The 5,853-nt window shown below is 34.8% G+C and overlaps 1 long non-coding RNA gene across 1 annotated transcript; it reads right to left on the reverse strand.

The window, feature by feature from the left end:
- Positions 1-1,569: 1,569 nt before the first annotated feature.
- LOC115889281 lies at positions 1,570-3,485 on the reverse strand. Its single transcript, XR_004051414.1, has 2 exons — positions 3,409-3,485; positions 1,570-1,626 (listed from the first exon to the last, which is right to left on the reverse strand). It is a non-coding gene; the product is annotated as an uncharacterized LOC115889281 (long non-coding RNA).
- Positions 3,486-5,853: the final 2,368 nt, after the last annotated feature.

The raw sequence follows: 5,853 nt of genomic DNA on the forward strand, positions 1-5,853 counted from the left end.
TTCTAGCTTTATAATTTTATGTTTTGTTAATTTTTATTAAACATTTCATAGAAATTAAAATAGCGACACAACTTTATAGGCAAATGTTAGCGTTATTCGAGTGACCATCAAAAAAAGCAACATACGCATAGTCCCAGAGATGTCACAGCTTAATTATTTTGCCATACAAGGGAAAAATGAGAGTAGCTCACGTGTAATTGAATTTTTCTCTGTTAGAAAAATATGTTATCGATATATTAAAAGAAAGCCCCTTGCTAGTTCAGTGACAGAATGACACGTGGCCCGTGGCTAACGTCATGTTGATAATGAATGACCTAACCTTAAATCAAGAATCGTGTTTCTTTTTTAACCCTGGATATTAAACATTTATTGAACTCCTTGGAAACTGAGTATACCCATTGTTATTCTTGATATAAAAAGTGCATTTTTGATTATTTACTTGGGCTAAGATATTAAAATATTGGTTAAAATATGGTTGGATTGTAGGATATGAATCTTTGAATAAGAAGACTAAGGAAGGAGCATATCAAAAATCTTAGGTCCACCGCGATGTGACTCAAATATGGCCGACTTAAATTCCGGTTTATCAGTGCCGTTCTAATTTTATTCAAACAATGTAAAACTATGATGTAGGGTAGACGTGTTTTTTATTTTACGTTGTGAATAAATGTTGGTAGTTATTAAAATTGTTATAAAAACATATTATTATAATAAAAATAGATAAGTTTTAATAATTACTTATTAACACAAACATCCCATGATACAAAGAATACAAGGTATGGTATTGCGCAGGTTGGTCACTACGTCACAGGATATAAACGGCTCCATTGGTCGTCAAGCTCTGCGCGCCAATTTCAAATGATCAAACATATTGTGTCATCTGTGAAATTTGATTGTGTCAAAATGTGAAAATTATTTTTCAAATGTCAAGCTCGATGATTTGACATAACTTTTGGGGTTATATCCTAATTCTTCCCTATTTTAGATCTTTTTTTATTAGTGGCATTTGAACAATATGAATATTTTTTTGTATGGCGTATGGCGTCACAGGTGGTATGTGCAAACTTAACGAAATTGGAGCCGCTATCGATCATACCTTGTTTTTTTTGTACCATGCAAACATCCGATACGCTATTGAAGCAGGTAAGTCAAATTGACGTATCTAAATTCTTAGACATCTAATCTTTGACAAGTAGTAAATAAAAGCAAAAATGCAAGAAAAAATATATAATTAGTTAATTTAAGTGAATTTCATAAATGATCGGTTTACTATACGTATGTATATTATATAGTCACTTACTAGCGAAAAGTTGTTCCATTATTTCACTCGATTTTTGCCGAGATCTACCGCACGCTACACAACCAACTATTTTAGAGTCTTTTTCAATAAATCGCGATAGTGTCACTGTTAATTTAAGTTCTGCCACAATTTCCATCTAGATTTACTACCTTTTGTAAGAGAGAGTAAGAAAAATATAATATTTTTTTTTGTTTATATAGCATAATATATGAATGGTGTTAATATCAATTTAATATTCAAACAACATAAACAAAAGAAGCTAAACTCACCTTAGATGCCGGGACACTTGTGTAATGCTCTCACTCTATGATCACGCAATTTGCAATCTATAAAAATAAAATATACTTGAGCATCACTGGAAACGCACATGATCACATCACCATAATCTAGTATATAAAATAGTTAAATATTTTAATATTGTTTCGTAGCTAAGCGACAAGGCGTCTGTCCCACGTACAAAAGGGATGGCCACAAAGCGACATAGCTTAATATTGTTGTTCCGCAGCTAAGCGACAAGGCGTCTTTCCCACGCACAAAAACGATGGCCACAAAGCGACATAGCTTAATATTATTGTTCCGCAGCTAAGCGACAAGGCGTCTTTCCCGCGCACAAAAGGGATGGCCACAAAGCGACATAGCTTATAATTGTTGTTCCGCAGCTAAGCGACAAGGCGTCTTTCCCACGCACAAAGGGATGGCCACAAAGCGACATAGCTTATTATTGTTGTTCCGCAGCTAAGCGACAAGGCGTCTTTCCCACGCGCAAAGGGATGGCCACAAAGCGACATAGCTTAATATTGTTGTTCCGCAGCTAAGCGACAAGGCGTCTTTCCACGCACAAAAGGGATGGCCACAAAGCGACATAGTAATATTGTTGTTCCGCAGCTAAGCGACAAAGCGTCTTTTCCCACGCTCAAAAAAGGGATGGCCACAAAGCGACATAGCTTATTATTGTTGTTCCGCAACTAAGCGACAAGGCGTCTTTCCCACGCGCAAAGGGATGGCCACAAAGCGACATAGCTTAATATTGTTGTTCGCAGCAGCTAAGCGACAAGGCGTCTTTCCCGCACTTGCGCAAAAGGGATGGCCACAAAGCGACATAGCTTAATATTGTTGTTCCGCAGCTAAGCGACAAGGCGTCTTTCCCACGCTCAAAAGGGATGGCCACAAAGCGACATAGCTTATTATTGTTGTTCCGCAGCTAAGCGACAAGGCGTCTTTCCCACGCACAAAGGGATGGCCACAAAGCGACATAGATTATTATTGTTGTTGTTCCGCAGCTAAGCGACAAGGCGTCTTTCCCACGCTCAAAAGGGATGGCCACAAAGCGACATAGCTTATTATTGTTGTTCCGCAGCTAAGCGACAAGGCGTCTTTCCACGCTGAAAGGGATGGCCACAAAGCGACATAGCTTATTATTGTTGTTCCGCAGCTAAGCGACAAGGCGTCTTTCCCACGCTCAAAAGGGATGGCCACAAAGCGACATAGCTTATTATTGTTGTTCCGCAGCTAAGCGACAAGACGTCTTTCCCACGCTCAAAAGGGATGGCCACAAAGCGACATAGCTTATTATTGTTGTTCCGCAGCTAAGCGACAAGGCGTCTTTCCCACGCTCCAAAGGGGTGGCCACAAAGCGACATAGCTTATTATTGTTGTTCCTCAGCTAAGCGACAAGGCGTCTTTCCCACGCTCAAAAGGGATGGCCACAAAGCGACATAGCTTAATATTGTTGTTAAACAATTTGGGTCATACGTAAAAATATAAAACACTCCAAAATAATAATACTAAACACCATTTGATAATTTGCCAGGTATTATAAATCACACCCAATAAATATTACTAAAATACACTTTGATAAATAGCTGTCCATTACGTATCTATAATAAATAACGCTAAAACACTCTTTGATAAACATCTATCTTTTAACTAAACTATATTAAAATTCCCTTTGATAAATACTTGTCTACTATAAAACACACACACACACAAAAGTAATACTAAAATACCCTTCTCTATCTACTACTGAAGCTCAATAACTGTTAACTATAATATTAAACTACTCTCATACAAATCCCAGTAATGCCCGTGAGTGAACAAAATACACTCACCTGTATAATACTTCATTCCTTCTATTCAGTCCCAGAAATATTTTCCACACAATTATAATCTGAATTTAATATTTTTTTAATAAATTGCGACGTCAGTCAAAATAATCATCAACAATGCAAACCGCATCGTCTAGGAAACGACATTGTATACATGCGGTCAAGAAAAGTCAATTAGAGATTCAAATAAAATATTATTTCTTAAAATAACACAATTTAATATAAACAATTTTTTAACGGAAAACAAGACTCTTACACTTTTTACAACTATCAGTAGTAGAATAAATAATAAATAACATAAAATAAGCTCCGTAAAGACTGACAAATCCACAAAATTTCAAATCAAATTCAAATGTGTCAAATGAATCGTCAAACAGAACTGTCAAGGATCCCCACCCTAGAGTCCTTTTTCCGCCCACCATGCATGAATACATGGATAGCATTATGCTCCTTCCTTAGTCTTCTTATTCAAAGACATAAATAGACGTAAGTATGATTAATTGTATAGATATTTATAAAGCCTACTATCTGTATTGCATTTTCAGTTTTTGATGAGACAATTGATTTTATTTGTGAAATATCCACAAAAGACCTATCAGTGATTCAACAATAGTGTCTTTAATGCATAATGATTTTTAGACCATTTGAAGACTACATGGGAAAAACCAGATGTCAGATTTCCATCGAAATTCAGATTGCGACACTATTTTATAGGCAAATGTTAGCGTTATTCGTATCAATTTAGTGTTCTTACCTCTTATCGTTTAAGACTATGTTAATAGATAATAAATATTTTAAATTACTTATTAGATTTGATAGAACTATAAAACAATTTTCAACCATAACCTGTGCCATAACCCTATAAAATTTTCAAAATAAGGCATATCTCCTGTCAACGATTACTTCTTTGATCTGATGCTTCGCATGACCTTCACGTCATGACAAAGTCATACCGTCCCGCAGCCACCAATCAAGGCCGACTTGCGGCCTTCAATTTTTACTCCTCACGCGTAAAGAAGTTTCACTTCAAAAAATTATACTATCTGATCGTAAGTTTGTGCCTAAATGAAACAAAACTAAAAGGAGGCATATCTCGTGAGTTAGACTAATTTGTTCTATTAGTAATAAACACTGATAAGCTAGTTTCTATTTGGATTCAACGCAGTGATGTTTATAAAATATTTTTTTTTTATGTTTGACATATTTCAAGAAAAGCTCTTGTCTCTTTGTTCAAAATCACTTCTAGAACAATATCTTAGTTTCCTTTAAAACGAATAAAATTCAAACTGAACTGCTTTACTAGAACAACTTAAACCACGTTGAAAATCTCAATTACCAACGGCTAGCTCTGTCTATCGGTCAAATCGTATACGTCCACTTTCTTTTGAACAGGTCAAAATATGACATGGTCATATTTTCGGTTTGCCTTACTGCTTTTTGCGTCACCTTTTAAAACCGCTAAAATATGACCGGTAATAAAGTTAAAATGTGTCTGGGCAAAAACAAAGCGACCAAGTGCTCAATTTGTTAGTTGGACCTGCTTGCCATTTTCTTCTACAGTTTCTGTGCGAATATTAAACAAAAGATAATGTGTTTTAGTAACAACAGACAAATGCAAAACATGCTTTATTCAGTTAAACACTGTCCTCTAGGAGATTTTGATAAATATAGGTACTTACATTTAAATATATTGAACGAAAACGATGCATAAGAATAATATTTTGGTTTGATTTATCATCAATGAAGTTCAACTTCAAACGGATTACCCCTTATAGGTAAATATAGTCTGTTCAAGGACAAAATCCTTGACAGAGATAGATGTGTCTGTCATTTTAATTTCAAAGTGAATTATTTTAATTTGCAAAGAAATAAATAAGTTGTTACAATTGGAACGCACAGCATGAAATTAATATATTTAAAATTTGAGTGACAAGTGATTTCTTCAAAATATTGTGAAAAAGACTTTATAAAAACGAAAAAATCCAATGCAGTATTTTTTTTTAAATTACGGCCTGTGTTAATACTAAACAAACACGAGTGTATTTTAAACAAAATATCACATACTATAAAATATTTAAAAAAAAACTATTTCTTGTGGCTAATGCAACACACTGGGCACCGAATATTAACTATAAACTGTACTCTGGGTCTACAGTTAATTTTCCCTCGATTATTCCTCCACTTAACTTCAATAAACATGAAACATACAACTAATAACACGAACCAAAATTCAAAAGCAATTCGTAAATAGGTATTTGACACAAATTATAACCTATAATTTTGCAAGACTTTGACAAGCCTCAAAAATCTTAAGCCGGGAGCATACGCATCTGCGTTCGTGCATCGTTCATCGTTTTGTCACTCCAATAATACGAAATATTTTTTGAAATATGATTTGTTATTTTTGAAATAAACCAATAAAATTGGTTAAAAACAACAAGAGATAGC

Source organism: Sitophilus oryzae, unplaced genomic scaffold, assembly GCF_002938485.1.
Source record: "Sitophilus oryzae breed Bouriz unplaced genomic scaffold, Soryzae_2.0 scaffold_813_pilon_pilon, whole genome shotgun sequence".
NCBI lineage: Eukaryota > Metazoa > Arthropoda > Insecta > Coleoptera > Curculionidae > Sitophilus > Sitophilus oryzae.